The sequence below is a fragment of the Oryzias latipes genome, chromosome 17, assembly GCF_053564925.1.
Source record: "Oryzias latipes strain Hd-rR chromosome 17, Olatipes_Hd-rR_3.1".
In the NCBI taxonomy this organism is placed as follows: domain Eukaryota; kingdom Metazoa; phylum Chordata; class Actinopteri; order Beloniformes; family Adrianichthyidae; genus Oryzias; species Oryzias latipes.
Window position 1 is genome coordinate 2,986,803 of NC_136253.1, and position 25,438 is coordinate 3,012,240.

General features: G+C 41.7%; 1 protein-coding gene across 2 annotated transcripts in view; it reads right to left on the reverse strand.

The window, feature by feature from the left end:
• Nucleotides 1-25,438, reverse strand: part of cntnap3 (contactin associated protein family member 3) — a 195,534-nt gene that overhangs the window by 137,275 nt on the left and 32,821 nt on the right. The window lies entirely within an intron of this gene.

Sequence of the window (25,438 nt, forward strand, 5' to 3'; positions counted from 1 at the left end):
CTTATGAGCTAAATTGGAACAAGGAAGTGAAGACTTTAACCACTTCTGATTGGTCAGACTGATGACATGTGATTAAGCCTTCAAGAATGATTGGCAGAGACAGTTAAAGGGGCGGGACTTTTCCGCAAACACTTATAGCTGCAGGTAAATCGCAGTAACGTCATTCTTATCAAAATGTATTTACTAGAATTAAATAAACACAAAGACAATTTAATTTTATGATCTTTTATATTCCTAACTACTCAGTGTTTTATCAGGGCCTGTTTGGATGAACAAAGAGCTGATTTCCCGGAGATGGGAAATGTTTTTAGATCAGTGAATGAGGGCAATTTCCCACAGCACACTTGACCATCTCTCACGGCACACTAGTGTGCCGCGGCACACTGGTTGAAAAACACTGTTCTAGAACATCCATCCATTTTCAGAACCTGCTGAATCCCTTTTCGGGCCACAGGGCGTCAAGAACCAACCCAGCTACAGTTGGGCCAAGGCAGAGTACACCCTGAACTGTTCGCTGCAAGGCCACACAATCACACATTCACACCTGAGGGCAATTTAGAGTTTTCAACAAACCGATGAAGCATGTTTTTGGACTGTGGGAGGAAACCGAGGAGCCCTGAGAAAATTGACCCATGCATGGGGAGAACATGCCAACTCCAAACAATAAAGGTCCCAGCTGAAATTCAAACCACCACCACCAACATCCAACATTCTTAGCAGACTTCTCCTTCTGGAACGCTGCTACCCTCCTCTTCTTTCCATCCACACCATGATAAAACAGCTGGAACTTGTTCTTGGTAGAAGCCGTCTGCTCTTTTTCTGTCTGCTGTCTTGAACACACAGAAGATCCACCTTCTTTCCATCATGTTGACCACCTCAAGTGACCAAAACTAGTTTTGCCCATCCATGTCTCTGCATTTAACGTTCCTACTCTAATTCCTACACTTTCAGTTTCTCTCTCCATCCACAAACATCCCCTTCATTCCCTCCATCCAACAACAGTTGTCCAGTGTCCACTGTAGGTCAGCAGCATTAGTGGTGGTTATTGTTAATCTGGTCCACAAGCAATCCAGCATAAGATTCTGTTTATGATTCACATAACTAAAATACAAAAATACCGTATTGTCCCCCGTTGTGGTTGCATTAAACTGCTCAAATGTTAATGGTTTGAGATTATATTAAAGCTGTTTAAATCTTTGTTGTTTTGCAAACTGCTATAAATATATGCTGTACATAGTATATGAGTGAAAACTTTTAATTACCTTTATCGTCAAGAAATCAAACGGCACGGCTAAATTCCTTTTTTTTCTGTGTATCAACAAGATAAGGCAGATTTTAGCCACCTCAGGTCAAACTAGGCAGAGTTTGAGCAGATTATGAAAATGAGCATCAAGTCTTTTCTACTTGAAAATGATTGTTAGTGCTGAGAAGCTAAAAAAAAAGCAGGCATTTCTGGAGCTTCATTATGCTGCTTCTTCTACGTGATGTGAGTGGACAAACAGGCTGACTCGAGTTCATATAGAACAACACTGAACTCTGGGTTTGCAGGGATAATAGGGCTCTGAAGTGAAGGACCTACTGTTCACAGCTGGTTGATGGATGTAGCTCATCAGTATTCAGGAGTTTCCACTCTGTTTTCCAGTCATTTTGTTATTGGCTGTAAAAGTGGGAAAAGCCTGTGAATTAGACACGGTCTTCCTCTCTGTATGTGCTGACAGCCTGCTGCTTTTTGGAGCGAGCAAATGTGTTGGGCTTTCAGTTTACAAAAGCTATTTTTAAAATTCATCCAGTACTTTAACACAATCCCACTATTCACAGCTCATTTTGACAGGTGAGTAATGAAGGTGAAGATATTTCCAACTAAAACAGCATTTCAAAACAATTTCAATGCAGTGTAACAATTTTTATCTTTGCAAATCCTGACAATAATTCACGTATTTTGATTTGTATTTAAATAATTACAATATTTCTGTACCAAAGATCAGAAACGATCAAAAATATTGTGCAGTTAAATACCATATAGGTGATGTAAACATATGCACTGGTTATCCAACATGTTATACACTTTCAAAATCTCCCTCTCCAATCAGAATGTACGCGGCAAGCTCAAGGGTTTAAAGAGTCCAGGATTTACGCAACAGAAAAAGATGTCAGAAGGAGACAAAGCACTTCCTTCAGCAAAAAGTAATGTCCAACCCTTACAGTTGTAGCTGTGTATAGCCAACTAAGTCAGCCAATCATTCATTGGCTTTGATAGCTTTTGTAGTTAAGGTTGCAGACTTGCAATGGTGTTGGGGGACTGGTCCCGGATTGATTACACTGCTCTTTAAAATTGACAATGCCAGAACTGGACTGAGTGACTCCTCCTCCCTGACATTCCATACAGGAAGTACCTGCTGGCTCGAAGAAGCCAAAATCCCAAAGACTTCTATAGAGAAATAAACAGCTATTTCTCAGTCATTTGATTGGTCAGAATTCTTGCTCTCATACCTTAACCTGTTCTTGATTGTCCTAATTTCTTTATATTTTTCCCTAGTGGAAGTTTTTCAAGTTCTAAACTGACCAATCAGATGCCTCAATGAAAACGCCTGGTGTCCGCTGGTCCCCATGTCTAACGTTGCGCAGATGTTTCTGGACTGATATCAGTGGAAAACTGCTTTCAAGTGGTAGGGGCATGGGCTTCCAACAAGCTCATTCCAGATTGGTGAGAGTGGTTGCCATAGAAAAGCTGACCAATCAATTTCTAGCTCCAACATGACAATGTTCATACCGTGAAAAATTGTCAACTCAATGTTCTTCATTTGGATGGAGCCAGAAGTTAAGCACTTTTTAGGAAGTCCCTCACTTGCTCCAGTTCTCTTATACAGTCAAATGTCCAAAGAGCCTCATACCTAAACATGCTCAGACAGAAATTAATCTACATTCTTCCTCAATGAATGTCAGAATTGCTTTTTTATGCATTCATAGGTCAAACACATTCCGTAAATTTCTGCCTTACTTTGCAATTTCACTTTTTTGGCACTAAAAATGTAAATGGAAAAATTGTTTAAGACTCAAGCAATAAGTCACACAATGTTTAACACTTTTCTACAGTGGCCTTGAAGAACAAGTGACATCAACAGATCCCTCGACGCAAAAACATTTCAAAGATCACAACAGCAATTTAGAAAACAGAACAAAATTTCAGAAACAAAAACGTAAAAAAAACAAAAATGAAAAAGCCTTTTGGAAAACAAAAGTAATTTCCGGAAAACAAAATGAAATGTACTATGGAACATCGCTGATTGAATAATTCTGTTTGTCCATCATTTCAACTGAACGTTCCTTGAAATGAAGCGATGCTGGACATCATTGGTCAGTCAGTGATGTTCCATAGTACCTAACTTTTCTGGTTTTTCATTGTGTTTCGTTTTCTAATGTTTCCTTTTGCTTTCTGGAAATTCCTTTTGTTTTCCAAAAAGTATTTTTCTTTTACGTTTTGGTTTCTGGAATTTAAAATGTAATGATTTTTATAACTGTTGCTGTGATCTTTAAAATGTTTTTACGTTGAGTGATTTGTTAATGTGATGTGCATTTCAGGGACATCACACTTTTATACTCAGTAAGACAAGTCCTCCAATCAAATAAAGAAATTTCATAGAGTTTAGAGTTTCATAAAGAACTCTCTAATAAACAAACAAATGTCTCACCAGGACTTGCAGCGTAACGTGATGAAACCAAATGAAAGAAAACTTTATTTATAAACTTTACTTTAACTAAATGAATTTTTAGAAGAAGTTTTAATTAAATCAAGCTTGAAATTTATTTTACTCAATGTGTTTTTTAAATCCTGTCTAAAAAAACAACCTGTGTGTATATATCAAAATCGGAGTTTAGTTTTGTTAGTCCATCAATTAAGCGTTCAGTCAAAAACAAGAAAACGTGCTTTTCAGAAGAAAGGCATCTTTATATTCAGGAAGCCTCTCCATCCAGCACACACAGGGTCAGTGTTGAGGTTCAGTGACTGCTGGAACCAGCAGGTATTCAACATTTAGCTCCATTTTCCTGTAAGCTGTCTGTGTTTGTGCTCTACTGCTTACACCTGCAGAGGAGTCGGCTGAGAAATGCCAAAGCACTGCAGAGTAAAAGCGACCCTGTGTTTCGAACTGCCCCCTCTATGAGTGTTGCATCAGCGACGCCAGGCTCTCACCACACATTATCTTCTCTGGAATTACAGCCATTCCTCCATTTCGCCTCTTCAGACTATAATTCGCCTGCTTCTTAAACAGAAAACCCTCCGCCGCCCACTTCCCCAGATCTGTCAGGACTGTGTGCAGGGATCAAGAGAAAACATCAAGAGGATTTTAAGGAGCTGGAAGATGACATTTGACTTAATATTTGACTTACTGATTATGACTAAGACTGAATAAAGCATTACAGATGTTGTAAAACTGAACCTTTAATGACCAATATTCCATTTTAATAAAGTTGAGACTGTTGATCTTTGGTAAAGAGAAATGTTAGGTCATAAGGGCAGATTTACCATCCGCTGGAAAAAGACAATGCCAATCCTTTTCAGTTTGGGCAAAATCAATAAACCAAAAGCTACTGACCATTAGAAAAAGCACAACTATTCTTTTTTTTTCAAAAGCAGGAACCTCACAAACTAAATCAAAAGAGGTTTAATTTTTCGTCTTTTTTTCAATGGTTGACAAAGGTCTTATTGAGAAAAATTGCCAGATCTTGAAAGATGTCACAACACAAGACACATTTTAATCAAAAGGTAGCGGGCTGATTAAGCTAATAGGTAAAGTCCCATCAGTTGGCACACACCTGGGTGTGTAAAATTTGTTCTCTGCCTTTGCCCTATTCCTGGAGGAGTAGTGAGCTGCCCTCTTCACCCCAGAGTGCAGCTCCCTTCTCGCTGCTCGGAATGCCACCTTGTCACCAGACTGGAACGCAGCATTCCTGATTTTCAGCAGAGAGCGCACCTCCGCATTCAGCCAGGCTTTCTGGTTGGGATAGTCCGTTACAGTCCTGGTGCTGGTGACATCCTCCGTGCACTTTCTGATGTGCCCGAGGACTCCTGATCTATAATCCTCCAGGTCCACCTCCCCCTCATGCAAAGCTGCCTCCCCAAAGACCTGCCAGTCTGTGTGCTGGAAACAGTCTTGCAGAGCTGGTGCAGCCTCACTGGGCCACACTGGGATGGTCCTCTGTGTTGGTGCCTGGCGTCTGAGGAGAGGCCAACAAGCAGGGGCCAGCATGATTGGCCACAAACACCTAAATAAAGTGAGTTTTTCAAATGATGAAGTGGAACTTTGTGGAACCTGGTGTCTCTCGCTGGGTTTTGTTCACTAAGACACTGGCCCAAATGCCTTTTTTAGCATTAGAGAATATTTTTTACAGTTTGCAGGTTTTCATTCTTAATAAAATGTATATCATAAGTTATAACATTTGAGACAAGGAAAATTTAATTTTTTTTAAATCTGTTTAAATATTTTAACACTTACAATCCCACAATCTCAAGGAAGTTTGACAGCTTGCCTGTTTTCTTTTTGACTGAAAGCTATAATTAAATGTACAGCCTCAGTGAAAAGATGTACATCATTTAAAAAAATGCTGTCTATGATGTTTGTATTGCAGCTGATAACCATTAAACTCAATGTGTTCAAAGGCCACACTGACGATGCTAATTCCTCTCCATTATTCCATAATGATTCATTAGAATGCCATTCATCTCAGCAACAAGACATTAGTGCAGCATTTATTTATCCATCAAAGCAAAATTGCACCATTCACTCATCTAACTGGACGTCTTCACACTTTTCATTCCTCTAATATGCAGTCATCAAAGCTGAAAGGCCTCTTTTCACCCATAAAACATTGAAGCTGCCACTGAATGATTATTCTGCTCTGCTTCCTGTGTTGTTATACAAAGTCAGGAGTGTCAAGTTCGTAGTATTTCTTCAGTGTTTCTAAAGTTTGGATTTCAATTCAATTTAAAGTTGAAATACAAAAATTCAACAAAAATGTTTTTTGCATTTCTTTTACTAGATTTATATAATTTGTTTCTGGGAAAGTGTCTAATTACTAATCGATGTCAGAAGAATTAAAAAACAAACAAACTGATAATTCAGAATGTATGTGAACCTGTAGGCCTTACTACAGAAGCAAGTGCCTTTAGGACACTTTTAATGTGTTGTTTGGTCCATGCAGAGGTTGCTATGTGGATGTGGATGTCTTCTTTTAAAGTTTAAAGATATAATTCCATCAATTTAGTTCTTCCTAATGTGCAGAAAACCAAAACAAATTCCTTTTAAGTTTCCAGTCAGGAGGCTCAAGTTGTGTTTTTTTATGATAACATCTGTTTCTATTGTAATCATTTGTGTTTTTAGTAGTGCAATTTCAGCTGACCATTGCATGGTGGTGTAGTGGTTAAACTCTCACCTCCCAGTGAGTTCAAATCCCAGCTGAGTTTTTTGTGTATGGAGTTTGCATGTTTGCATCACGTATGTGTGGGTTTTCTCAGTACCCACCGGTTTCCTCCGTCAGTCCAAAAACATGCTTCATAGATAAACTGGTGATTCTAAATTTGCCCCTTTGTGTGACTGTGAGTGTGTTTGGTTGTCAAACTGTCCTGGTGTACCCTGCCTTTAAAAAACAGTATCTGTAACCCAGCACAGGAATATAGAAAATGGAAGGATGACTGCGTGCTTCATTTGAAAATCATCCTTGAAATGTTTCATAGCCTTCATAAGTCCAGCTTCTTCAGTTTCTAGCTGTGCTCTGTTTTACTTGTAAAACTCTCATTAGTTCATTTCTGTTCATGGGGTGTATTCAAACTAGACACATTTGGGCCACTTACAGTGAACCAGAGTTTGTTTCCCCCAATAATCCAGAACAAATTTTTAGTCTGAACACACCAAAGCAAACCCTGGTCCAGGACCACCCCATCTTTTGAGGTGATCTTGGTTTGTTTCCAATCGGACTGAGCTTCGGTTTGCTCTGAGATTCCTCAGTCTGAATACCATCTGTCCTCAGAGCGGAACAACTGAACCAAAACGGCCACCATAGCCAGTGGTCACATGATCTAAACACAGTCAGAATGTAGCAACTGATGAGCCGCAGACAAATGTAAAGCACAGATTGTCATGTTATCAATGAAAAAAAAAGATCCACCTGCTTACTTATTACCATGTTTCTTTTAACACAACTAAAACCTCATTTTATATGCTTTTCAGTTTCTCGTTGTGCGGCACGCGCTGCTGTGATGTCATCCTAAAAGCTACCTTGTAGTTTCCTTAACAGAAATCTCTTAAAAGAATGCCATAATACTACAATGATGAGACACAGCAACTCATTAGAATGTGGTTCAATGAATGCAGGCTCATTAAACAACTTTTAATGTGATACACATCACTTTTCACTGTTTTCTCCGCAAACTATGTTTCATAAACACGTAGCAGTGGACCTTCGTAGACGTCTTCTTGCCAGTAACGGCCCTGCAGCCTCCACCAAACCAAAAAAGCAAGTAAAGAGTGTTGAGCCTGACGTTGATACAGGCATTAACCCTTGTGCTATCCTAGGCTCTTTACCATTGGGAGTTGGGTCATCTAGACCCACTAGACAATGCGCTGAACCTTTTTCTTCAATGATTTGTGATCTTCACTGGTGTCCAGTGAAGATCCAGCCAGCTTCACTGTTTGGACTACAGTGGTCCCTCACCATACTGTGGTTCACTTGTTGTGGTCTCGTTGTTTTGCAGATTTTCTTCAGTGCATTTTTCAAAATTGTGTTTTTGGTGTTTTTAACATGCTTTGATGATGGATATAAAAAAATCATGCATAAAAAATAAAAATGGCAATTTTGAGTATTTCTTTAATCAAATAATTGTGAATTGGTAGCAGATGCAAAAATGTCACTTTAAAAAGCTTGTAGCAAAGGCGTAGAAGCTACTATCAGCAGGCCACAAACTCGCTGCTCCGCAACATTCTGACGCACTTGTTGACCACTGGATTCATGTACGTCCTTGTTTTCCTTGTCCGAGCTGGCATCTGACTCAAAACTGTACGGCTGGAGAGCTCCAATATTGCTCCCCATTTTTGTTGAACCAGTAATGTTAGGTTGGGGGTGTCAGGGGCTGTACGCTCGTGGGAAAGAGTGTAGACAGATGGATGATGGGAAATGGGGGTGTGCTTGGTCAGCGCAGATAGTCCCGCCCACATTTCAGAATTTCTAATGAACTACTGCTGCTCTGCAGAAACTAAAGAAAACACTGTTTCTCTGATCATAATTAAAAGACCCTGGAAACGCTTTTACAATAGAACAAAAGATAATCGGAATGGCACTTTAAGTATTTCAGGTTTTCCATTTAACCACTATGTAACATTCAATATATAAAGAAGTCCACAGTAGAAATGTATTTATGTCAGGGTCTTTAAAAATTCTGTTGCTTTGCAATTACACAGACTGATAAAATCACTTAAACTTTATATTTATATAGCTTCAGCATGCTGCGACTCCCAAATTAGCATGATATGTGAGCTCTAGCTGAGACTGGACAATGCAAGAAACCACAGAAGACACCAATAGAGCAGATTATCTTTGGGGCTTTACACCTAAACCATGAATCAAAATTTATAGTTTGTTTTCCAATTTGTTTACATGGATTTTTCTCTTTTCCAGAAGATTTATCATGACAAATAAAGCATCATTGCCCCACGTTTGGCTCAACTTTCAAGCATCATTTACCAACTCAACACCTCAGATTTGACCTCCCGTTCTTTCCGGCATCCTCCTCTCCAGAGAGCAAAAACCTCTGGACAGACATGCAGTCTGCCCTTCTGACAGCGGCTAAACTGACAGCCTCCACACTCGGATTTTCTGCTGGGAGCTACAACAAATATCTTGTTCCTCATTCTAGCTCTGCATCAAGATGACGAGAGAAATAAAATCCCTCACTTACTACTCCTAGTCCTCAAGATTTATCCAGCCAGAAAACGCCAGATAATAAGCTCATTAAGCTCACCACAATGTGTATCTGCAGCAACATGCACAAACCCACACACACACATCAGCAATAAATGCCACCAACTTTAGAAGAGAAAACAATCATTATTTTCACTGGGGATTGTCACACCAATCGGCGATGCAGGCGGCTGAGTGGGAGACAGACATCAGCTAACTAATATGATCAAAACAGCAACGGCCCACGCTTCTTCTGTACCTAAAACCTCTTCATCCTGACACTTAACTCAGACAGAATGCTGAAACAAGCAGAGACACTCCAGGAAGAGAATTCCAATCCCAGTTTTTGTGAAACTTAATGCCAAAAAATGGCAAAATTCCCATTTTTTGGCATTAAAATATACATATAGTGTTTCATACTCCGCATGAATGTAATGCTGTTAAGAGTTAACGTAAATTCCTCTTAATAGAAGGCGGCATACAAGTACTTTTCCAGGGGGAGAAAAAAATGCTGGGTACAAAATGTAATTCTGTTCTGCCATTCAAATGAAATATAAAGCACAAAGACTTCTACACCAGCCAAGCACCTCTGCAAATCTAATTTATTTCAAAAAGGAAACACAGAATCGGACACTGGGGATTCATAAAATTGAAAACTCTGCAATGCTCCAACTGAAGAGTTTATGCTGCAAACTCTTTTTATGCAAATGAGTCAGAGCAGCAGATTCTCTTTCTAACGGGTCTGCGGCTTTCAAAATAATACTTCCATTGTACTTTGAGGTCCACATATTTAGCATTCAAGATTTTGGTAGCTTCGTTAACTTTGTTGAGATTTCTGATTGCTAATTTGCTTCTGCCTTTCCCACAAAAAGGTTTTTCCTAGGCCTGCACAATACATGGCAAACTTATCGTTATCGTGATATCAAGCTGTGCAATATGCACCATTATGATTTTAACCATTCAGACGGATTCCTTCACATCATTGACTGATCAGGTGGAGCCCTTATTTGTTAAATGTTCACCTCCTATGTAGACGAGGGTCATTTGGAGTGTAATTTAAGTTATGCGGACTCTTATTTGAATTAACGTGATGCAGTGACATGGAAATGATGTATTTAGATGTTTTACTATTTGTTCATTTATCGCAAGTTTTATCGTCATTGCAATATTGATCACTAATACTGTATTGCAAATTGCAAGTTTTCCTCATATTGTGCAGCCCTAGTTTCTAACTATGTTATGCACAAATTTTGCTTAGGATGTTGTGTGTGAGGATCTTTGGGATGTCTTCGATGCACAGTCACATGAGCCATTTGCAAACACATTTCTTTCCCCTGAGTCCCAAATCCTGCATTGAAAGAACAACAGGAGAAAGGCTGAAAGTGTCTGGACCCTTCCAGACCTAAAGTCACTCACACATCGGGGTCACCACAGTGAATCAGCTTTTACTGTTCACACAGGTGGTTTGGCAGACATTTTTATGTTAGATGCTCTTCCTGACACAACCCTGTATTTTATCCAGGCTGGGGACCGGCACTCCCCTCATGGCCACATAGACAAGCAGTAGCAGGAATAAACCCAAAATATTTGCTTATTACTGATTGTGTTTCATATCTTGATCAGCATTCTTTTAATACACATGGCAGGTATAAGAAAGAATGTTAAATGTATGGTTGCACAGAACATGGAGAATGTAAATTTGCAATTTTGTTGAAACATACGAGTGCAGACTTAAATTCAAGGTACTGTGGATGGCTTCAATGTTGCTCGCCACTTTTGCTGCACCGGCAACGTTAGATTAGGGTTGTGGGGGGCTGTAACCTAGTGCCATTCTGATTCAAAACACCTTTGGATTTTGGACTGAGGGTGCAAGAGGAAGGATACTGTGACGGTGTGGCACCGTCAGACGATAAGGGGGGGCCACACCATGTTTTATTGTTTGTGCATTTGTGTATGTTATGTTTTAAAATTACTACCTGTGGTGCCACCTGGACAATAATTGAGAGGAACGCCCAACAGGCGTGGCTTAGCGTTCAAAAGGGAGCACCACAGGTAGTGAAAGGAGGAGTGAGACTGAGGTGCCATGCGTTGTGTGGCCCTGCGTGGAGCAATTGTGGTGCTCTATTCTGAAATAAAGACCGAACCTCCTCACCTTGGCTCCTCTGCATCCTTTCTCAGCGGGACCCCGCCACAGATACATTTCTGATTTGAGATGAATTGAGATTTTCTTGAAAGATATTTAAAGCCACTATAAATTGTGGTTTATTAATCTCGCCTTGTGTTCTTTTAGTAAATGTTCTGACAAAGACTTCTGGGCAAATTGAAGTAGGTTGCCACTGGAGACACACTTATTCCAGGTCAGTGCAGGAATTACTGTTTAAGACATATTTTCAAACCTAAATGAGATGTTTTTCTCTCATTAACTGATTACAAAAGTAATTAGAATCTTTTGTGTCTCATTATCTCAATTCACTTATGCTAAAATTGATCTTTTCTTGCTGGTCTGGTCTGTCCATCATTTAGTCTTGCTGTCAAAAGTATTCTTCCATCTTCAATTTCCACGTCACTGCTCTCATTCATTAATTCTTGTGCCTGCTTTCTGAGGCAATCAGTTGACTTTCTATCTTTTCAAAAAGTGCTTGGTTCTGATCAGGGTCACAGGCAGTTGGAGCCAATCCCAGCTGTCATGGGGCACGTAGAAAGGTACAGACCGGACAGGTTGTCAGAGCTGATAGGCCTCTTTCAACACATCGTGGTATTCTATCATTCTGCCCTACCAGCCATATTTACCATCTTCTTCCGGCGTGTGGGATCTAAAGGAAACCTCAGTTATCTTTTGGTTTCAAATGATATTTTTCAATGAAAAATGTTCTACGGACAAGTTCAACATCATATTTTTTAAAGTTAAGTTTGCTGCTTTGTTAAAGTAGTTTTGTATAAATATATGACTATGTATGACTACCGTATATATATTGTTTTCACATAATCACCAACAAAATAAGAAGATATTTAGGCCCAGAAACTGTGTCTAGAGGAGTTCAGATAGCCAGGTTACAGATGGCACTGCACTTCATTCAATGCTTTTGATCCAAATGGCATAAATGGTAAATGGCGTATACTTAAATACCACTTTACCACCTTCTTAGACGGCCCAAAGCACTATGCAGTAACAGTCCCATTCGCCCATGCACACACATTAACGCAGTGATGGCAGCTCCGCTGTGGAACACTGCTGCCTACTATAACCAGCAGGAGTTATGTGAGGTTCTGTGTCTTGCCCAAGGACACTACGACACATGAGCAGGTAGGCTGGGAACCGAACCAGTGATATTTCAATCAGAGGTCTACCGCTCTACCTCTGCACCACAGCCACCTGCCTCAACTCAAATTTAAACCTCAGGTGAAACTTGAATTGCTTTATCTCTAAACTGATAATATACTTGATGCAGAAATTAAATTAATCAATTTTTTGGCTGCCGGGAAACTCAAAAGGATTATGCTTCCATGTTTGCTTTTCCTGGTCTTTCTACGCCAGAAATATTCAACACAGTCCAGTAGAATAGCATTGCTTTACATTCTATTTTAAAATGTCATATACTTTGAGTATTTGAGAGTTTTATATTTAAATATATTAAATGTAGGGATTAAATTGTCTAAATTATGGAAAATTGTGGTAAAATCTCATGTTTTTCCTAGATAAAACCTAAAAAAATTCTTCATGCAAATCGCAGTTGATGTGAACTCGGCAAAAGAGATAAAAAAATGTCTTAAGAGTATTTCATTGAGAAGTGGTATTACAAAAAGAATATTGTAAAAGGCAAAATGAATAAGTTCTTTCTTACTTTAGTTCTTTAGTCAGAACCCATATAATTCTAACCTCTGTTTTTGTCTGTCAGTTCTCCAGAGGAGGTTCTGGTCCCAAGCCAGCTCTCTCTTCTAAGTCTGCATCATTTCCTTAAAAATGTTATTGTTTGTATAAATATAAATATAAAAATATTCACCTAAAAAATAAAGCAAAGCAAGAGATGTTTCAGTTCCTCAAATGACAACTGGAGAGCACTATCAAAAGTCTAACTTTACACAAAAAATAAATGTGTACGATTCAATGTCATGTTTATGTTTTTTGTATCCATAAAAACTGTATTTTGTGATCATAAAAACAACTGGGGAGGTGTGTGTCTGAAATGAAAGCCAGACATTTTCACGTCACTTGTGTTACCTCTGATGACTGCAGGCAGCATTAGGAGGCTCCTTAGGTGTTTCTCCACAGCTTCCCGCTGATTGCATTTGTCTGCTAGTTGATGCATGCTTGGTAATTTCCGTTGGGGGCTTTGTAAAGACTTATTTCCATGTTACTGTCAACTGAATTTCCAGATATTTCCATATTTCTGAATGATGCAATCCAGGAAAGAAAACTGAAGTATAGAAATATTTTTCTAAGACATATTTAGGAAAAAGTAAACCGATTTAGGTCAAGAAAATGAACTAGGGAGTTAAAAGTATTATTGCACAAGGTTGCAACAGCCTGCAAATGCCTAGGTAACACAAACCAATTTTTTTTCAGATGTTCTTAATAATTCTTTCACACAAAGTATTTTGCAATTACAGTTTATTTATTATTAGCTTTAATTGACTGTTTATATTCTTTAAAATGGTCACATCTAACACACGGGGGGAGGGGTTATGCAAAAACTGTTTGGGGTGCTTTGAATCAGTTTTGTCAGTTTAAGTTGTGTTTTATAATAAGTCATTATTGTAAGGTATCTCCTCATATATTTATAGATGCACAACAACAGTTCAAAGACTAGAAGAAATATCCAGGCGTTAACAGCGAATGTGGATTTGACCTTGTGGTAATTTTACATCTCATCAAGATAAATCTTATCTGATTACAGAACTCAGAAGAGATGAAGGGAAAAAAAGGTGGAATTAATGGATAATGGAGGAGCACTGCTTCATGCTTCAGCAAGAATGAGGAAAACAGACAGACAGAAAGATAAGAGTGACCAACAAGACAAGTAAAAGAAATGAATGTATGGACGAATGGAATGGAGGGTTTATAATAAAGAATTGGAGATGAAGATGGTTTACAAGCATATTAATGGTATTGCTGAATGGAGGAGAGAATTTGGTTAAGAAATGGACAGAAGTTGTAAAGGTGTAGGAAGAGGGAAAGAACAAAGTGAATGAATGGGTTGAAAAAAACCCGGTGTCCCATTGGGGGATTGGGTAACAATAAGCAGAAATAAAGGATGAAAAGGTAAGAAGTTTACTGATATGATAGAGATGAGTGGATGGGTGAGAACAGTATAGAGCAGAAAAAAAGGATTGAAAGAATAACAGCAGGGTGAAGGTAAATATTTAACGAGTGGTGTGAGTAAAGGTATTGCGAGAATTGAGACCCTTCTTTTTACTTGTCCTGTCCAGTGCTGAGCAAAAAAACAAGAGCTAAAGGCCTCTTTTGTTGGACAGATTGTACTATGAATCTTCTGACACACATATATTTGTATGAACCCCTTTTGTATTTGAGGCTGAAATTCTTTATATTACATGTTTGTGAACATTTCTTTTTGGATTGAATTGAAATAAGAACAGAAAAGGAGAGAGTATGGTGTCAGAGATAGGGATAAGGGTGCAAAAGAAAAGGGGGGGGGGGGGTAAGGATAAGGGTAAGGAAGTTGGAGGGTAAAAAGGAACTAGGAGGGGTTCAAATCACAAAGCAACAAATTGGTGAAGATTTATCATCATTACTGTGGGGTGTAGATGTTAGTCCAAAGGGCGGGGCCTGTACAAAAATACACTCAAATGTTACAAACATGCACCAGGGAGCCCAGCCCAAGGCCCCCCACCCCAGACAAGCAGCCCACCACCACCCAGGATTTTGGGAATTGCCCCACCCCAGCCCTAGGCACAAAACCCCAAGGGAGACCTGCCTTACAAGAGAGGGGGAGGGGGTCCTCCCTCCCGCTCAAGAGGAGGCGCTCAAGAGAAGTGGAGGAATTGAGACAATATTAGGTGGTTTAAAATGCTAACAATAAATCAACAAGTGGTTGGGACTTGGCTCCTGTGGTTTAATAAAGCTTTAGTTACATGCACCTGCACAGGGGGTTGACCCATGCGGATGTTGCAGGTTTTTGTGTTGTTCGGGCCTGTGGAGGGACGTGCATAGGAACAACTGCACCTCAAGTGTGAGCAGGTGGGTTTTGCAGTTCCCTTGAGGCTCATACGGACACTTCAAAGGATGTTGGGAAAATAGTACATACCATGGTGTGCGTATAGTAATAGTCTCATAAAATGTTTGTACTGATAAAGTAAGTTAGAGAATCAGAGAATGGAAACGTCATGTGGTCCTCGCTGGAAAAAGTTTGGGGACCCCTGCTTTATTAGATAGTACAGAGCAAGTATTAGGCCCTTACTGATTGTGAGCAATTGCTGCATGGACAGGGTCTGCAGATGATGCATAAGTGCCCGAAGGACGCCCATAGGATTCCTACACAAACTATACTCTAATAGTGTAATTGATTTAAACAAGATGAACAAACTAGATACAAATTTTTTGTCATGGTGAGGCATGAAAACAGAGTGACCCAAACGCTGAAACCCGGAAGGAGACTCAGACTAAGAGGTAAGTTTAGGAGGTTTAATTTGGCGGAACGTGAGTGGTGGCGTTTTTCCCAGGGTGAGGAGCGACGGCTGGCTGGAGGAGTCTTGCAGAGCGGGTCCAGAAGCGAAGCACGAGAGACCAGAGAATCGCGACCAGGTGAATACCAGAGCAGGATTTTCCTGAGGCAGAGCGAGAGGAATAATTAGTGACATGGAGCATGATAACATACAGGAGCGTGACTTGGCCAGACTAAGCACCGTTGGAGGAACAACGATCTGGCGTCGGCTGAAGATCCATGAGCTCCTTAAGAAGGCAGCAGTAATGAAGGGGTAAGTGGAAACAGCTGGTCTTGATCCAAGGCAGAATCAGCGGGGGAGGGAGAGTGACTGTCAGGCCACGTTCCTCTGGACCATACCCCTCCCAATCCACCAGGAACTGCACACCACGACCACGGCGCCGGACATCCAGGATCTTGCTGACCGTGAACGCGGGGGCGCCGTCGATGGTACGGGCGGGTGGCGGGGAAGTGGACGGCGGGCACAGCGAGCTCTCGGTGACTGGCTTGACCTGGGAGACGTGGAATGTAGGATGAATCATGAGGGCGGCCGGGAGGCGGAGCCTGACACAAGTGGGATTGATGACCCGTTCTATGGTGTAGGGTCCGATGAACTTGGGGGCCAACTTGCGCGACGAGGCCTGAATGGGAATATTACGGGCAGACAACCAAACCTTCTGGCCAGGCTGGTAATTGGGACTCACCCCCCTGTGGCGGTTGGCTATCTGGCAGTTGCTCTCCTTAGTGCGAAGGAGAGCAGCCCTGGCCTGCAGCCAGATGTCACGACACCGTTGGAGGTGGAGCTGGACGGAGGGAACTGCCAGATCCAATTCATGGGAAGGAAACAAAGGGGGTGAGTAACCCAAGGAGGCCTCAAAGGGAGATATGCCAGTAGCTGTGGAGGGATGGCTGTTGTGGGCATATTCCACCCACACCAGGAACTTAGACCAATCCTCTTGATTCTGGGCTGCCAGACACCTGAGAGCCGCCTCCAGTTCTTGGTTCGCCCGTTCTGCCTGGCCGTTGGACTGGGGGTGGTAACCTGACGTAAGGCTGGCGGTGGCACCTAGGGCGGAACAGAAAGCCCTCCAAACCTGTGACGTGAATTGAGGACCCCTGTCTGACACAATGTCACAGGGGATTCCATGATGGCGGAAGACATGGTTGACGAGGACGTCAGCTGTTTCCGAGGCAGAAGGGAGCTGAGGCAGAGGAATAAACTGAGCAGATTTAGAAAAACGATCTATAACTGTCAGGATAACTGTATGGCCTTGTGAAGGTGGGAGTCCGGTGACAAAGTCAACCGCAATGTGGGACCATGGACGGCTGGGCGTGGGTAGTGGCAATAGTTGTCCAGAGGGTGGTCTATTGGACGTTTTAGAGCGAGCACAAGTGGTACAGGCCGCAATATACTCCCTGACATCGCGCTCCATGGTGGGCCAAAAAAAACGTCGTTTGAGTAGTCTGGTGGTACGATAGACCCCTCCATGGCAGGCGATGCGGGAAGTGTGTCCCCACGTGAGCACTTCAGATCTTAACGAATCCGGGACAAACAGGGTGCCAGGGGGACAGGTGACGCCTTCAGGAGTGTTGCCTTGAGCTTGCAGAACCTTGCTTTCGACTTCCCAGGTGAGGTTGCCGATAAAACATGAAGGGGGAAGGATAGGAGAGTCAGAGTTAGAGTCCGAGGTGTTGTATTTTCGAGATAGAGCATCCGGTTTGATGTTTCGACTGCCGGGACGATAAGTGATGGTGAACTGGAAGCGGTCGAAAAACAAACACCAGCGGGCCTGACGGGAATTGAGACGTTTAGCGCTACGGAGATAGGCAAGGTTATTATGGTCGGTTAATACGAGAAAAGGTTGTTCCGCTCCCTCCAGCCAGTGACGCCATTCTTCTAGAGCTAGCTTGATGGCCAAGAGCTCACGGTTCCCAACATCATAGTTTCTTTCTGCTGGACTTAACTTCCGGGAAAAATAGGCGCATGGTTTGAGTTTTCCTGTTTTTTCTTCGCGCTGTGACAAAACTGCTCCCACACCGGAGTCAGAGGCGTCTACTTCCACTATAAACTGTTTAGTTATGTCAGGTTGAATGAGAATGGGAGCAGATACAAAGAGTGACTTGAGTTTTTTAAATGCAGCATCAGCTTCCGGGTTCCAGGAGTAGACTCTGTTGATGGAGGTGAGTTGGGTGAGTGGGGCAGCAATGCTGCTGTAATTACGGATAAACCGGCGGTAGAAGTTGGCGAATCCTAAGAATTGCTGAAGCTTCTTCCGGGTTGGGGGAACTTCCCACTGGGTTACTGCCTCAATTTTAGCTGGATCAGGGCGGATATTGCCAGCCTCTATGATGTAGCCCAGAAATGGGATGGAGGTAACATGAAATTCACATTTCTCGGCTTTGACATAGAGCTGGTTTTCGAGGAGCCTCTCGAGGACAAGGCGGACATGATGCTCATGCTGTGGGGGATCAGTGGAGTAGACTAAAATGTCGTCTAAGTAAACAAAAACGAATCGATTGAGGAAATCTCTCAAGACGTCGTTTACTAAACGTTGAAATATAGCAGGGGCATTGGTTAGACCAAACGGCATCACTAGGTATTCATAATGCCCTAGTGGGGTGTTAAACGCAGTTTTCCACTCATCCCCTTCACGCATACGCACTAAGTGATAGGCGTTGCGCAGGTCGAGTTTAGAGAAGATTTTAGCCTGTTGAACCAAGTCAAAAACGGAATCGAGTAGTGGAAGAGAATATTTGTCTTTGACAGTAATTTGGTTGAGCTCACGGAAATCAATGCATGGTCTAAGAGACTTATCCTTCTTCTCCACGAAGAAAAACCCGGCGCCTATAGGAGAAGAGGAAGGACGGATATGACCCAAAGAGAGGGCTTCTTGTATGTAATTTTCCATGGCGCTCTTTTCGGGTCCAGAGAGATTATAGAGCTTCCCCTTGGGAAGTGGGGCTCCATTTAACAGTTCAATGGAGCAGTCGTATGGGCGATGAGGTGGCAGGGCACTAGCTTTAGATTTAGAAAAAACGGAGCGAAGATCATGGTAACAGGCAGGCACATTAGTGAGGTCAATATCTTTAACGAGAGCAGGATCAGGCAACTTGGTAGCAGGCATAGCGGAGTGTAAACAGTTAGCCATGCAATACGTGCTCCAGTTAACGACGCGAGGCGCGCTCCAGTCAATGAGAGGATTATGAGCTTGGAGCCAAGAAAAACCAAAGATTATAGGTGTTTGAGGACACTGGGTGATAAAAAACTGGTGGTATTCACGGTGATTACCGGAGGTCAAAATGAGAACGGGATTGGTGCGCTTAGTTATGCGCGTGAGTTGTTTTCCTCCCAAACCAGCAGCATTAATAGGGGTGGAAAGAGAAACCACCGGCAGCGAGAGATCCTGAACGAGGCGTTGGTCGATTAAACTATGTTCAGCTCCGGAATCTACAAGGGCTTGGAGCTCAATAACTTGGTTTTGATTACTAATTTTGACCGGAATAAACAGAAACTTAGCACATGAGGTGAGTTCAGAACTTTCCTCCTGTGGTCTGACTTCTAACGGGGGTTTTCGAGAGTTAAAACGAGATTCGCATTTCGAGACTTGATGGCCCGGCTGGCCACAGTAAAAGCATAGACCTTCCTCCCGTCGTCTCTGTCTTTCAACAGAAGGAAGCTTAGCATGACCGATTTGCATGGGTTTGTTATGTTGGTTGGAAGATGTTTTATGGTTGGGAAGTGGGTCCAACATAACAGGGGTAACGGGATTAGCCGGGGGCGACGGAGGCTTACGCTGTCGTTCGATGTGGCGTTCACGTAAACGGGCGTCGGACCTCAGGGCAGCAGTGACCAGGTCTTCAAAGGTGTCAGCTTCAGGCTGAGAACATAGGTGGTCCTTTATCCGATCATTCAATGACTGATAGAAGATGCCTTTAAGAGCGGGATCCGGCCAACCAGCTTCGACTGCTAATATGCGGAAGTCGACTAGATGATCACTTACCGGGCGGTTACCTTGTTTGAGACTCAGTAACCGCCGGGTGGCTTCTTCCTGCTTTCTGGGCTGGTCGAACACAAATCTGAATTCTCCAATGAAGCGATCGTATGGAAGCTGTGTGATAGGATGGGCGGCCAGAAACGCCTGAGCCCACTGGAGAGCCCTGCTGCGGAGAGAATTTACAATCAAAGATATGCGACTGTGATCGGATTGATAATACCTGGGGGCCTGTTGGAAAATTAATTGGCATTGAAGCAGGAACCCTCCGCAGGTTTCAACGTCCCCGAAAAAAGGTTCCGGCTGGAGACGGACATTTTCCGGGATCTCGGCGGAAGAGGAAGTGAGGTAGTTGCCGGAAACAGGAACATGAGCATTGTTAGCGGGATTAGCATGTTGGCTGGGATTAGCACTGAGTATTTGCGTGATGCTATCGAGGCGACGGAAAAGATCCCACTGTGCCGAGGACATGAGAGTGATGGCCTCCGCTTGCTGTTTAAGTTGATCTCCTTGTAAGGACACGGCGTGGTGGAGCCCCTCCGGGTCAACTGGGTCAGGAGTATGGCCAGATCGTTCTGTCATGGTGAGGCATGAAAACAGAGTGACCCAAACGCTGAAACCCGGAAGGAGACTCAGACTAAGAGGTAAGTTTAGGAGGTTTAATTTGGCGGAACGTGAGTGGTGGCGTTTTTCCCAGGGTGAGGAGCGACGGCTGGCTGGAGGATTCTTGCAGAGCGGGTCCAGAAGCGAAGCACGAGAGACCAGAGGATCGCGACCAGGTGAATACCAGAGCAGGATTTTCCTGAGGCAGAGCGAGAGGAATAATTAGTGACATGGAGCATGATAACATACAGGAGCGTGACTTGGCCAGACTAAGCACCGTTGGAAGAACAACGATCTGGCGTCGGCTGAAGATCCATGAGCTCCTTAAGAAGGCAGCAGTTATGAAGGGGTAAGTGGAAACAGCTGGTCTTGATCCAAGGCAGAATCAGCGGGGGAGGGAGAGTGACTGTCAGGCCACCATGACATTTTTACCTAATACCTCATTAGTGGCCTATGCTCTGCATTATCATTGGCTTAGAAAGACTATCTGAAATGCATTTGGTTTATTATGATGTAAGACAAAACTTGGAGTAGACCGACAGGAGCACAACTTTTTGCAGAATCCTCCTTTCCTTAACGCTCATTTTTCTACTTGGAGATGAATATTTATAGCAATGCTGCCTTGTGAAAACCAGCAACCATTGAGGCTTAAAAGAAACACATTCATACTCCTTTAAATGCCAGCGGGGGTGAAATTGTAGAAGTGTTTGAGAATGTCAAAGCGGGAAAACAGACATGGGGAACTATTAGCTGAACACGCTGTCTTATCATCCCTTTCTCCTTTGCTCTTCCGAATCCTTCACCTGCTATTTTACCACTCTTTTTGGCTTTTTCGTTTTTAGGGTTTTTTTTCTCCAGTTGGCTGTTTTTTTCACAAACCACTAATCATCTTTCTTGCTCATCTCCTGAAATCAAATTAAACCTCAAATATGAGCAGATGGTGACCACAACACAGACACAGCAGAGTCAGTGAGGGATAAAATGGAAAAGACAAGCAAATGCCATGTCTGCAGTTCTAAGAGCAGGAAGCAGGAAGAATACTACTAGAAAGCTAGCGCACTGTCACACCTGAAGTTTATCCTCTCATATTTGCTACAAGTCTGCTCCATCGTCTTTCTCTCTGTACAGCATTGGTGTCACTTCTCATTGTCTACCTCTGCATCACCACAGAATTCTCGGCTGTGATTTAGCACTGCCTCGTTCTGCTGAAACTCTCCCTCTTTTCTGTGTCTTTAATGGGCGATGATTCAGCTCTGCCCTCCTCTCATACAAAACAAGTGGCCGGCTTCTTTCATCTGCAGCAGATGCTCAGTATCTCAGAACAGTTACCAACCTCTGGCCACTCAGCCTATCAAAGGTATACAACCAGGAGAAGATTCAGCTGTGATCAGCATCTATTATGTGTGCAATGAAAACTGAAACATGATCTAGTAAAGAGACATTTGAAGGTCACGTGGCCTTTAAAAGCTTAAACATTTTAAAGCTTAAACAGTTTAAAAGTCTATAGCATAAATCATTGTGTCTCTCCTGCTATACTGTAAATAATCCCAATTACAATTGTAACTATCTGAATTCTACAATTAAGAAAAATTGCGTGAAAGCCCTCCCCCCCCCAGTTGTAAATTCACCTGTGCCACATCAGGTACCTTATAACCACCAATTGGAGTCATTAGATATGCTGCAATGTTTGCTTCTCTGATGTTACAAACCAAGTCTTTTTTACACAGCCAGCCATGTTAAACCCACAAAAGATGTACAGGAAAGCTTGATTTCAAATTTATGACAACATAACACACACTACATTTAATAAGCTTTTTCAATTATTTAGATTTGACCTTGAAAACAACAGGGGTCGTCCACTGATTAAAGGGGGGCACTAACATTCTGAAAACCAGTACGGCACTGTTTGGTAAATTCCGACCGATGCTTGTTTTTTCCCCAACAGGTATTCCACTCTGAACTTTGTTAAATAAGCTAAATGGTCTAAATCAGTGTTTCCCAACTCTGATCATCATGACACAATGTCCACCATGTTTTCTACGCTACCCGGCTCAGCTCATCATTCACTTTCACAAGTTGTTGAAAACAGCAGTAGTTGTTAAAGCTTGGTGTTTGGGGGCAGTGAAGAAAGAAAACATGGCGGACATTGTGGCCTGAGAACCAGGGTCAGGAAGGTTTGATGGTGATTAAGAATAGTAAGACTGTAAAACCAAATGTTCCAAGTATTGTTGAGAAGAACAACCAGACGTGCCTTTTGGTAGCACTTTACATTGGAATTTACTATTGATTATACATGAATACTTGTTGACAAATCAAATACATACAATAGAGAATACTGGGGTTTTTGGAGCGGTTGGTAAAAGATGAACGACTTTGAACCAACTAAAGCTGAGGGCCCTTTCAGGTGAATTTTCTTATCTGCAGAGTAGCTAAAATTTGAACATTTTCCTTGGAAACGGAAGGTTTCCAAGGAAATAACAATTCTTACAGTTCCTCCAAAGACCACTAGAGTCAGGTTACAGAAGGGAGCAATTCTCCTTTGATTCCAGCTGTATAATGTATAATGTTACCCCTGTAACATATCTTGAATAAATATGCATATTCTTAGGGGTGTGTAATTTGATTGGCATAAGGGTTTTCTAAAAGATGTACCCAACAAAGTTTCCGGCTTTAGTTCATCCTGCCTAAGTGCAGCAGCTGACTAAGGTGTAAACACCCCATTTTCACTTAAGGCTAAATTCTTTCTGAACAATCCAATGGACAATGTCTGAGAACATCCATCAAGTGTATTATACTGTACGGCTATTGATTCAAATAGAAAACTCATCTTCTTGCTCCTATTTCTTTTAGGTGGGGATCAACATTTTCTATTTCTTGGACCTGCCAGTTCTCCTGAACAACACAGAGAGCAAACTTATGACATATAATATTAATATATTAATATCAAATGAAATATATAAATCTTTACAAAAGTTTACATTCTGAGTGTAAATGTTTGATGGAGATCAGACAGACACCATGACAGACAGACTGTCAGACAAGTCTGATGAAATAACTTGTGGTGTGTAACCCAATGTCAACAGTAGAGGCAGCTCAATCTCTTCTCTTAGAAAGATTTACCATCAGGCCCATATAAATAAATTATAGTGTTACCTTAGTAACCCAGCCAATCTATACATACATCCCAACACTAGACATGGGCTTGATTTTATGTTCAGAAAAAAACTCCTGTTTTCTAAAGAATTAAAAAAGATGTGCAAGTTTGAGTTATGGCATGGGACAATTCATTGTGTCAATTGAAGATGTTTGGTATCAAACAGACATTTTTTCATTGATAAAGGACAACTTTAATACTTGAACCACAAGTGCCCTGCTGCTGAAACTCCACAAAAGAGTGTCATTGTTGGGGAAAACTGTTTCTTTGGCTTTGCAGCTCAGCAGAAATTTGCTTGAAAACAACAGCTTTATGACACAAAAATAGGGTAAGAAAGACCATGAAAATCCATGATATGACCATTTAAAGACGTGTTTAAACTAGCTATCATAAAGATGTTATAAGATCTTTGTTGGAAAAGGTTGTTCCTCGGTCAGTTTTTCCAGGCTCAAGCCACTAGTAAAGATGTGGAAGAAAAAAGCAATCTACAGATCAGCTGCAAAGACTTGACTTGCTGGAGAAGACAAATGAGGAGCATTACCTTTATGCACCATGCTACAGCCAACATTCAGCCCACACAGCAGGTACAGTGTTTGGTCCACTCTTTCATAACTGGGAGGGGGGTCAGGGTTAAACAATGTTGAAAAAAACCATTTTCATCTGCTGACCTCATCTGGAGCGTATCAGCACAAGAGCAAAGGCAGAGACAAAGGCTGATGCACAATAAGAGCAATAAGAAGAAAAAGCAAGATTTTATGACATCAAGTTTTGTTCCGACATCAGTTCAAAATGACCACTTTCATATTTCTAAAGATGCAGCATGTGTGATGAAAAACAAGAATGTACTGAAAGTATTAGCCACTGTGTTTCCTTCCATTTGATGTTTCTTCTTTGATTGCTGTTGCTTTTATAGTGTGTTTTATGACTTGCATTGTTTTTACCCATGTTTATGTCTTTTGTGTCAAGCACCTTGTGTTCTACTGCATGATGATGAAAGCTGCTCTACAAATGAAGTGATTGACTTTTTTAAGCACTTATTTTCTTTGGTTCTACCTTCAAAGTACATTTATCAATGGATGGACCAAATTATGGTTTCTGATAAGTCATCTAATTTTTTATGCAAGTTTAGTGCGGCCTCAAAATTACCCTCAATTTGACTATAAAAACTTATATAGAGAACAGATCATTTCAATTCTAGAGAGCAGCTGGATTGCTCAGATGGCTGGCACAGAGGAAACCAGGGTTCGATTCCCACTGCATCCAGTGTGGGACCCTTCACGCCACTGCCTAACTAACAAGGGGGGCCAAAGTCTGCGTCTCCCTGTGCCAGTCCCTTGCCAAAATAAGGGTTGTAACAGGAAGGGTACCCCGTGAAAAAATTTCCGCCAAACTACCTGTAAAATCAGTGAAAGCTGATTCACTGTGGCAACCCCTGTGGCACAGTGAATAAGCTTTATTATCAACTTTGCTGATAATATGAATTCATTCATTTGAGGAAATGTTTTAAAGTGTGTCCTAAATTATTATGCAAATTGTATTTGAGTGTCAAAAACATACAATTTTTTGTTTTTCAATTAAGCTCATGGATGATATTATGTCTCAGGCTTCTTGGATCACTGACATCAATCTCAGACACCTGCGATTATTAGTTTGCTGGTGAGTTCAATTAAAGGAAAAACTACTAAAGAAGGACGTACCACATTATTAAGCACACTAACATTTTCAAGCAACATGGGAAAGAAAAAGGATCTCTCTGCTACTGAAAAGCAGAAAATAGTTAAATGCCATGGACAAGGTATAAAAACCTTGGATATTTTAGGTAAACCTAAGTGTGATTGTGGTACTATTAAGAGATTTGTGGCTGATTTAGAGCACACACGGGTTCCTGCACAAAAAAAGCAAAATGAGGAAAGTTTCTGCCAGACAATTACAAAAAATTAAGAGACATCCTGCTGAAATGCCACTACAAATCAGCAAGCACATATATGAAGCTGCTGGTGTCTGGAGTCCCACAAATATCAAGGTGTAGGATCCTCCAGAGGCTCGCAGTTATGTGAAAACCTTCTTTTTGGCCACCCCCA